Here is a 9,738-nt window from a genome sequence, read left to right as displayed (position 1 = left end):
CCTTAATGCATTCTGAATGGAAAAGGATCCGCTCAGAATGCATCAGTTCATGGCGGATACATGTGGTTGTATTATTGTAAAGGAAGCGTTTTTGCAGATCCATGACGGATCCGCAAAAAAAGCTAGTGTGAAAGTAGCCTTAATAAAAACCTGATCCAGACTGTTCTGGAACTCAGACTGGGCAGAAGATTCAGCTTCCGACAAGACGGGGACCCTAAGTACACAGCCAAGACAACACTGGAGTGGCTTAGCTACAATGCTATGAATGTCCTTGAGTGGCCCAGCCAGAACCTTGACTTGAACCCAATTGAACATCTCTGGAGAGACCTGAAAATGGCTGTCCACTGACCGTCCCCATCCAACCTGACAGAACTTGAAAGGATATGCAGAGAAAAATGGCAGAAAATCCCCAAATCCAGGTGTGCAAACCTTGTGGGATCATAGCCACGAAGACTGGAGGCTATAAACGCTGCCAAAGGAGCTTCAACTAAGTCCTGAGTAAAAGGTCTGAATACTTATGTCAATGCAATATTTTTGTTTTTCCTTTTTAATAAATCAGCAAAGATTTCTCACATTCTGTTTTCACTTTGGCATTATGGAATACTGAATGCAGAATGATGGGGAATATGTTTTTTTTATTTTTATTTCAGCAAAAGGCAGCAACATAACAAAATGATAGGGTCTGAAAACTTTTCGAACACATTGTATGTTGCTTGAAAATATAGAGTCTATAATCAATATTATACAGATAAGTAAAGGAAACAGAACAGGTTGGATTCTGGAAAATAATAGGTATTTGACTGCATTTGGATGCAGATAAGGGAAGATAACAAGGTAGGATGCTGTAGAATGAAGTGTCATGGCCATCAGACATAGGTAAGTGAAGGGGAAAGGACAGGTAGGTTGCTTGGAAATGAAGGGTATATGATCACCTGGATACAGGTAACTTAGGTGAACAGGACAGATAACGTTCTTGAAAACTGCATTATTACTGGTCTCTGGTAAGCTAAGACAATAGGATGTGTAGGTTGTTGGTGAATGATGGATGCATGACCATCAGACAGACACAGGTAAGTGATGGGAACAGGAAAGGGAGGGTGCTGAGAAAAAAAACATGCATGATTACTAGGTAAAGGTATGCAATAAAGGTATGTGAATAAAACTAGACAGGTAGATTGTTGGGAAATAAAGTGTCTTCAGTAATCTCCTGAATACAGGTAAGTAAACGGAATAGAACATTTAGAAATTAAGGGTGCATGATCACCTGACACAGGTAAGTGAATGAAACAAATAGAGTGATGCTAAATAAAGGGTATGTAATCACCTGTATACAAGTAAGTAAAGGGAATAGGGCAGGTAGTGAGCTGGGAAATAAAGGTGTATGATCAATTGGGATACAGGTAAAGTGAATAGAATAGGACAGGCAAGGTTAAGGGGATGAACAGTATATAACCACCTGGTTACAGGGAAGGTAAAAGGACATGTAGGTTGCTTAGAAATATAGGGTGTATGATCAGTAGTATATAGGTAAGTGAAGGAAACAGGACAGGTAGGGTGAAAAATAAAGGATACACCATCACCTGGATTCAGTTAAGTGAAAAAAGCAGAACAGGTAGGTCACTGGCGACTGAAGGGTGCATGGCCATTAAACACAGGTAAGTGAATGGAACATGGCAGGTAGAGTTCTGGAAATTAGACAGCATATGATTCCCAAGATACAGATATGGTTCAATCATATTTTATTAAGACAAATATGAAAATGAGATACATAATCACAAAGCAAGTTAGGAAAAGGACAATATAACCTGTGCCCAATTATAAAGGAAACATGGCTATTATATGCATGTGAATAAGTGTGATGAGTCTGAACATATAAGACCAAGACAAGGGGCTGGAAAACGGGGGGAAGGAAATACGGGGGGGGGGGGGGGCAGGGCGATATTTAAAGAGAAACCTGAACTTTACCAGGTACAACTACCAGTGTCTAGCCAAGAGTGAAATCAGGGTGAGCTACTGAATTGCAGCCAGGGGTCCTATGATTGCGAGTAGGAACGCGTCTGATTGTGGGCCTCAGCTCTCAGCTCTTCCATCCGGACCAGGGTGTCCAGTGCGTGGACCCAAGTAAGTCTCCGCAGGCTCTCTGCTGATTTCCACTGGAGCGGTATGATCTGTCTCACAGCCTGCACAAATAGCCTAAGGGCTCCTTTCTTGACAAGCTGAATTCTACCCGAATAGATAGAAAGCAGAGCTATCTGAGGGGGACGGTGGTATAGAAGTCTGGTACAGAGCGTTATAGAGAGCAAAAACATCATGCCACAGGGGGGAAACCCCAGGACAGTCCCACCAGATGTGGAGCATGGAGCCCACTGCAGCGTGGCATCGCCAGCATGTGTTGGGAACAGAGGGATAAAACTGATGTAGCTTGACTGGAGTCCTATACCACCGTGTAAGGATTTTATAGTTCAACTCTTGTAGGCAGCAAGATACCGTCGACTTATGAGTGAACAGAAGGGAGCGATTCCATTGTTCAGCGGAAATGGTAACCGCCAAGTCACCCTCCCAACCAGACACAAACCCCACGTCCCTTAGCTGTTCGGTTAATGTGCCATCCCCTACCTCCCCGACACCCATCAGACCGTAGATCAAGGATATGCCATGACAAGGGCCTGACGCTGCTGTGCAGAGTTTTTCAAAGTTAGTCAGGGGGGCGGATAGTTGCGATCCAGGAGCCAGGGAGCTTATGAAATTGCGAAGTTGGAGGTATCTGAACCAGCGACCTGGGGAGTTGGGAGAGATATGCGATAGATCACCGAAGGGTAAAAGGGCTGAATCCCTGAATATGTCTTTAATTAAGATCTGTGAAGGGGAGGAAGCCTGGAAGGCCGGTAAGGACCCAATATAAGAAGGTAGTCCAGGGTGTATGGCAATAACTGTGAGAGGGCCTGGTACTGTGGCTAGGGCGGTTTTAGAAGCAAATCTCCCCCAGGAATTCACCAATGTTTGGAGTAACGGTGATTGCAGGGTCTGCGTGACAGTACCACTCGCGCCGCTAGGGAGCCAAAACCAAGATACAGATAAGTGAAGTGACAGGATGGGTGCTTGGAAGTGAAGGGTATGTAACATACAGTATTCACAGTTTGAACATAGTGGAATGTGGTCATGAACAAAAGGGATTCACAGTATTACCATCATTCTAAAATATAACTTTTAATATTTATATATAAAACAGTTATTACACCCTTCTAGTATATAGTAAATGATAAGAAGAAAAAGAAAATCAGAATCTAGGGGCAGATTTACTTGCACGATGTTTGCAATCGGGTTAGTTGATGTTAATAAAAACCTCCTGGGGGCAGTAACCCTAATTCTGGCCCTGGTGTAGCAGCCCTGCCTAAATACGGAATAGCCGCCCCGATAGGTGCGATCCCGTCTCTCGTGCCTCCTGGTGTCCCTGGTTAACCCTACCGTGGGGTAGATGCCTATGTACCTGGGAACCCTAATGAGGACACCTTGGCTAGTCTACACCACAGAAATATGGATATATGCTCACTTGGATACAGGTAAGTGAAGGTAACAGGAGAGGGATGGTTCTACGAAATTGAGGATATATAATCACCAAGATATATGTAAGTAAAAGGAATGGGACAGGTAGGGTGCTGGGAAATAAACTGAAATTGATCACCTGGTTTTAGGTAAGTGAAGAGAACAGTACAGGCAGGGTGCTGAGAAATATATGGTATATGATCGCCAAGATACAGGTAAGTGAATGGAAGAGGACAGCTAGGGTGCTGAGAAACATATGGTATATGATCCCCTGGATACAGGTAGTTAAAGGAACCAGGACAGGTAGGGTCCTGGGAAATGAAGGGTACATGATCACTGGAATACAGGTATTTAAAAGGACCAGGACAAGTAGGGTGCTGGGAAATGAAAGGTATATGATCACCTGGATAGAGGTAAGTACATGGACCAGGACAGGTAGGTTACCGAGAAATAAATGGTATATGATCACCTGGATACAGGTAAGTGAAACTACAGTACCTCATAAGATCAAATTATTTGGTTGGCATTTCACGGACTTCGCACTTCTACAGATCTGTGTGAATTTTAGCTCTATATACATGGAGACATGTGAAACATATTAGGACTCTCTAGTGCTCCTTTTTAGTAGCAGCCAGTGTTCTTAGCCCTTGTTTCTGTCCAGACTTAGACCTCTTTCACACTGGCATGTGCGGCCTGTTGCCGTAATACACAAGCACAGTCTGTGGGGCAGCCGCAGTGGATCCGGCCTTTCCGCAAAAAGATAGGACATGTTCTATCTTTTTGCAGAACGGAAATACGGGACGAAACCCCACGTAAGCACTCCGTAGTGCTTCCATAGGGTTCCGTTCCGTGTTTCCTTTCCGCACTATTCCGCATCTCCGGATTTGCAGACCCATTCAAGTGAACAGGTCTGCATCCGTGATGCAGAATGCCCACGGAACGGCACCCGTGTATTGCGGAACCGCAAATGTGGTCCGTAATACGGCAACGGGCCGCACATGCCAGTGTGAAAGAGGCCTAAATCTGAAGGGACCCTTATTTGCATGCAGTGCTTGTACCCCATTTATATAAGCACGTGAAGATCTTGGCTGCACACAACACTTAGCATCACTGTATTTAATGAAACGCTGCAGAATAGTTCTAGAATGTGGGGGGTTTCTGTGAATTATTCTGAGGCGGTTGCTAGGCGATGCACGTTAAATTGTTAGCAGCGTTGTTACTACAGGGACTGAAGCTAAGAGTTCCTGAAACAGTCCAACCTATCAACCCCCAAATGTCACTGTGTACTGTAACAGTCTGGGTGCCAGGGACATCTAGCATTTTATAGAATAAGTCTCAGACATTGCTTAAAAGGATGACAGTTCTGCTTCTCCACAACAGGACTGGAATATCCCTGAGTGTATCCCTTTCAAAACTTCTCCTCCAGAGTTCATGCGAAGAGTCCCATCCTCCCTTAATCACCTTCTAAAGGCCCTATTACACTTTGGGTACAAATGTTCATTCCCAATTATTGCCCCAGGTACACCTCCCACCGATCGGCCAACAAGCAAGAAAATTCTCATTTGCCATCTTATTGCACCTTTTACATAAGTATTCGTTTGTCAGCAGCATGTCTTCCAAGGTAAAGAGGGATGTGGTAACAACAAATGCAAACTAAATGGGGATGATCGTATAAAGGATTGTTTATCCCCATGTAGTAGGTTGATTGGTATACGAGCATCGATCAATGTGCTATATCGTCGATCAGCGCTTATTTATCAGCAGATATTCTGCTTATGTATAAGGACCTTTAAGCTGGTCTACATAGTAAGTTTGACCATGACATACATCGTAGTGAAATAAACAGGGTCACTTTGCGACTTTTCTAGATTGTGGCAACTTGTGGGTTGCAACACAAGTAGTTGTGATGCAAGACATACACAGTTGAGTCATACTATTATGACCACTTCCTACTTTCGACGTCAGTAGCTGGCTTGGTAGGTATATAAGGTGTGTGATAGGCTGTGATAGACACACACATCTCTGGTTGCTGTCATGCGTAAAAGAAGTGACTTATCAGAGTTGCAAAAAGGAATGATTATTAGCTTTCATTAAGCATCATTGTGAATCAGTGGCATACATAGAGAGATAAGGGCCCCATAGCAAGGATCAAGCCAGGCCCCCCACACACACAGTACAGATGGGTTTCCAGCTAAACCCCTTTCAATGACCCTTGGGCCATTTGTTCCACTGCCTCGTTTGCTAAAATGTTTTTTCTTTAGAGGCTAGTGTCTTGGCCAAGTTTTCACCCCCAGTAGAAGAGGAGATGATACCAACTGGGCCCCCTAGCAGTCGCATGGTCTACTGCTATGGTAGTTACTCCCCTGTTGTGAATAAGTGATGCGGAATCTGCCGAGCACCACATGCCATTTATGTGAGAGTTAAATGTTGGTTATAAAGGTGCGCAAAGGCAGACGGACATGCTACAGTGGAGCAGCTCACCACCAAACTTGTGTCTAAAACAACAGTTCAGTGTACCCAACTGCGTATAGTACTCCAAAGCAGATAGATGATCACTGCACCTCTGCTAACTATGTTGCATCGTCAGAAAAGGCTTCAATTTTTACAGCAGCATTTTTGGGAATAAAAGACTCAATGTGGATAAATAGAAATGTAAAGAGGGCAATAAAAGACAAAGAAAAAGCATTTAAATGACTATAACAGGTGGGTAGCGAAGAAGTACTAAAAAAAAACTATAAGGCAAAAAATAGAATATGTAAGACAGATAAAGCCAGCAACGCTGGATACAGACAGGCTCATTGCCAAAGAGAGTAAAACTAACCCTAAAATGTAATTCAATTGCCGTATTTTTCGCCATATAAGACGCACCGGCCCATAAAACGCACCTAGGTTTCTGAGGAGGAAAATAAGAAAAAATAATAATTTGAACCAAAAGGTGTGCTTTTGGTGGGTTTTGAACTAATGGTGGTCTGTGGATGACACTATTATGGGGGATCTGTTGAGGACACTGTTATGGGGGATCTGTGGGTGACACTGTTATGGGGGATTTCTGGATGGCTCTTATTGGGGTCTCTGGATGGCACTGTTATAGGGATCTGTGGATGACACTGTTAGGGGGGGATCTGTGGATGACACATATATAGCATCTTATGCTATGTGTCATCCACAGATCACCCCCCATAATTGTGTCCCTGCGGTGTGAATGACTCCCAATACAGGGGGTGGGGGTCGCATCTGGTTTTATAATGACAGCGGGGCCTGTGCAGTGACTGTATATTCTACTACATGGGCTCCGCTCACTGTATATAATCTTATCTATAATTGTAGGCATTGTTAATATATAAAATATATATAAAAGTATATATATAAAAGTTCAGGGTAATCAGCGCCTGTATACCGTACTAACAAGCGCTCGTAGGAGAGAGGAGGCAGGCGGGGAGGATGGGCCCTGGCAGCGTGAGTCACTACGTCATGCGCCCACGCCACCTGCTTCATTCATAAAGTGGGAGGCGGAGGCGCGTGACGTAGTGACTCACGCTTCCAGCGCCCGTCCTAGAGGCTCTGCTCTCTCTGCAACTATCGCCCCCTTCTCCACTTTGATTGACAGGGCCAGGGTGAAAATATCATCACGCCAGGCCCTGTCAATCAAAGTGAAAAGGGAGCGCCAGTGCGGGCACTTATGAACACGTGACCAGTACAGATGCCTTCAGCTGCCAAGTGCACATGTAACAATTCAGCTAGTTTCATAGGTACAAATTTGCTGACAGATGTGAAGAGTTGTAAAGAGCAATGAGGAGAAAGCGAATGTATTAAATATTTTTTTCTCCACTGTATTCACTGAGGAAAATGAAATGTCAGATGAAATGCAGAATATCAAAGCAAAATTCCCATTAAAAGTGGCCTGTCTGACTGAAGAAGAAGTGCAGCGGCATCTTAAAGAGATTAAAATAGACAAATCACAGGGTTCAGTTGGCACACACCCCTGGATTTTAAGAGAATTGTAATAATCTCTTATTTCTGATATTTAAGGACTTTATAATGAAAGGGTCTGTTCCACAGGATTGGCGCTTAGTAAATATGGTGCCAATATTCAAACAGTGGTCAAAAACAGAGCCCGGAAACTATAGACCAGTAAGTCTAATATCTGTTGTAGGTAAACTGTTTAAAAGTTTTCTAAGAGATGCTTTCCTCGAGTATCTGAATGAAGTGTGTAACACAATATCCACATACATTTATGAGGGATCGTTCCTGTCAAACTAATCAGTTTCTATGAGGATGTAAGTTCTAGAACCAGATTGGGGTGAGTCAATGGATGTCATATATCTTAGGCTACTTTCACACTTGCGTTCAGAGCGGATCCGTCTGCATTATAATGTTAAAAAAAATTCTAAGTGTGAAAGTAGCCTCAGACGGATCCGTCCAGACTTTCAATGTAAAGTCACTGGGGGACGGATCCGTTTGAAGATTGAGCCATATGGTGACATCTTCAAGCGGATCCGTTCCCATTAACTTACATTGTAAGTCTGGACGGATCCGCACGGCCAGACGGACACCCGAACGCTGCAAGCAGCGTTCAGGTGTCCGCCTGCTGAGCGGAGCGGAGGCTGAACGCTGCCAGACTGATGCATTCTGAGCGGATCCGCATCCACTCAGAATGCATTAGGGCAGTACGGATGCGTTCGGATCCGCTTGTGAGCCCCTTCAAACGGAGCTCACAAGCGGACACCCGAACGCTAGTGTGAAAGTAGCCTTAACAGGGACCTGTCACTGGAATTTTGTGTATAGAGCTGAGGACAATGAGGTTGCTAGAAGGCCGCTAGCACATCTGCAATATCCAGTCCCCATAGCTCTGTGTGCTTTTATTGTGCAAAAAAAACAATTTGATGCATATGCAAATTAAGGGCTCTTTCACACCTGCGTTGTCCGGATCCGTTGTGTACTCCATTTGCCGGAATTACACGCCGGATGCGGAAAAACGCAAGTGAACTGAAAGCATTTGAAGACGGATCAGCCTTCAAAATGCGTTCAGTGTTACTATGGCATCCAGGACGCTATTAAAGTCCTGGTTGCCATAATAGTAGTGGGGAGCGGGGGAGCAGTATACTTACCGTCCGTGCGGCTCCCGGGGCGCTCCAGAATGACGTCAGAGCGCCCCATGCGCATGGATGACGTGATCCATGCGATCACGTCATCCATGCGCGTGGGGCACCATGACGTCACTCTGAAGCGCCCCGGGAGCCGCACGGACGGTAAATATACTGCTCCCCCGCTCCCCACTACACTTTACCATGGCAAACAGGACTTTAGCGTTCAGAAAAAGCTAAACGTCGGATCCGGTAATGCGCCGAAACGACGTTTAGCTTAAGGCCGGATATGGATTAATGCCTTTCAATGGGCATTAATTCCGGATCCGGCCTTGCGGGAAGTGTTCAGGATTTTTGGCCGGAGCAAAATGCGCAGCATGCTGCGGTATTTTCTCCGGCCAAAAAACGTTCCGGTCCTGAACGAATTTCTCTCCATTCAGAATGCACGGGGATAATCCTGATCAGGACTCTATGCCGGAAAAGAACAACGCAAGTGTGAAAGAGCCCTAACCTGAGATGAGTCCTGTCCCTGACTCCTCTCACTTACAGGACTCATCTCAGGTTAATTTGCATATGTATCAAATCATATTATTTTTTTTACACAATAAAAGCACACAGAGCTATGGGGACTGGGTATTGCAGATGTGCTAGGGGCGATCTAGCAGCCCATGTCCTCAGCTCTGTACACAAAATCCCAGTGACAGGTTCCCTTTAACTTCTCCAAAGTATTTAATACTGTGCGATATAAAAGGAACATAAATTAAGAATGCTTGGACTGGGGCAAAATGTGTGTACAGTATGTGGTAAGTAACTGGCTCAGTGATAGAAAACAGAGGGTGGTATAATGGTACATACTCTGATTGGGTCACTGTCACTAGTGGGTACCACAGGGGTCAGTACTGGGCCGTATTCTTTCCTACTGTATATATTTACTAATGATCTTGTAGAGGGTTTACACAGTAATATATTACTTTTTGCTGACAATGCTAAACTGTCTAAAGTAATTAACACAGAAAAGGACAGTATACCGCTACAGATGGATCTGGATAGATTGGAGGCTTGGTCAGAAAAGTGGTAAGTGATGTTTAAGGGTACTTTCACACTAGCGTTA

This window comes from Bufo gargarizans, chromosome 6 (assembly GCF_014858855.1).
Source record: "Bufo gargarizans isolate SCDJY-AF-19 chromosome 6, ASM1485885v1, whole genome shotgun sequence".
In the NCBI taxonomy this organism is placed as follows: domain Eukaryota; kingdom Metazoa; phylum Chordata; class Amphibia; order Anura; family Bufonidae; genus Bufo; species Bufo gargarizans.
This window is presented reverse-complemented; position numbering follows the sequence as displayed.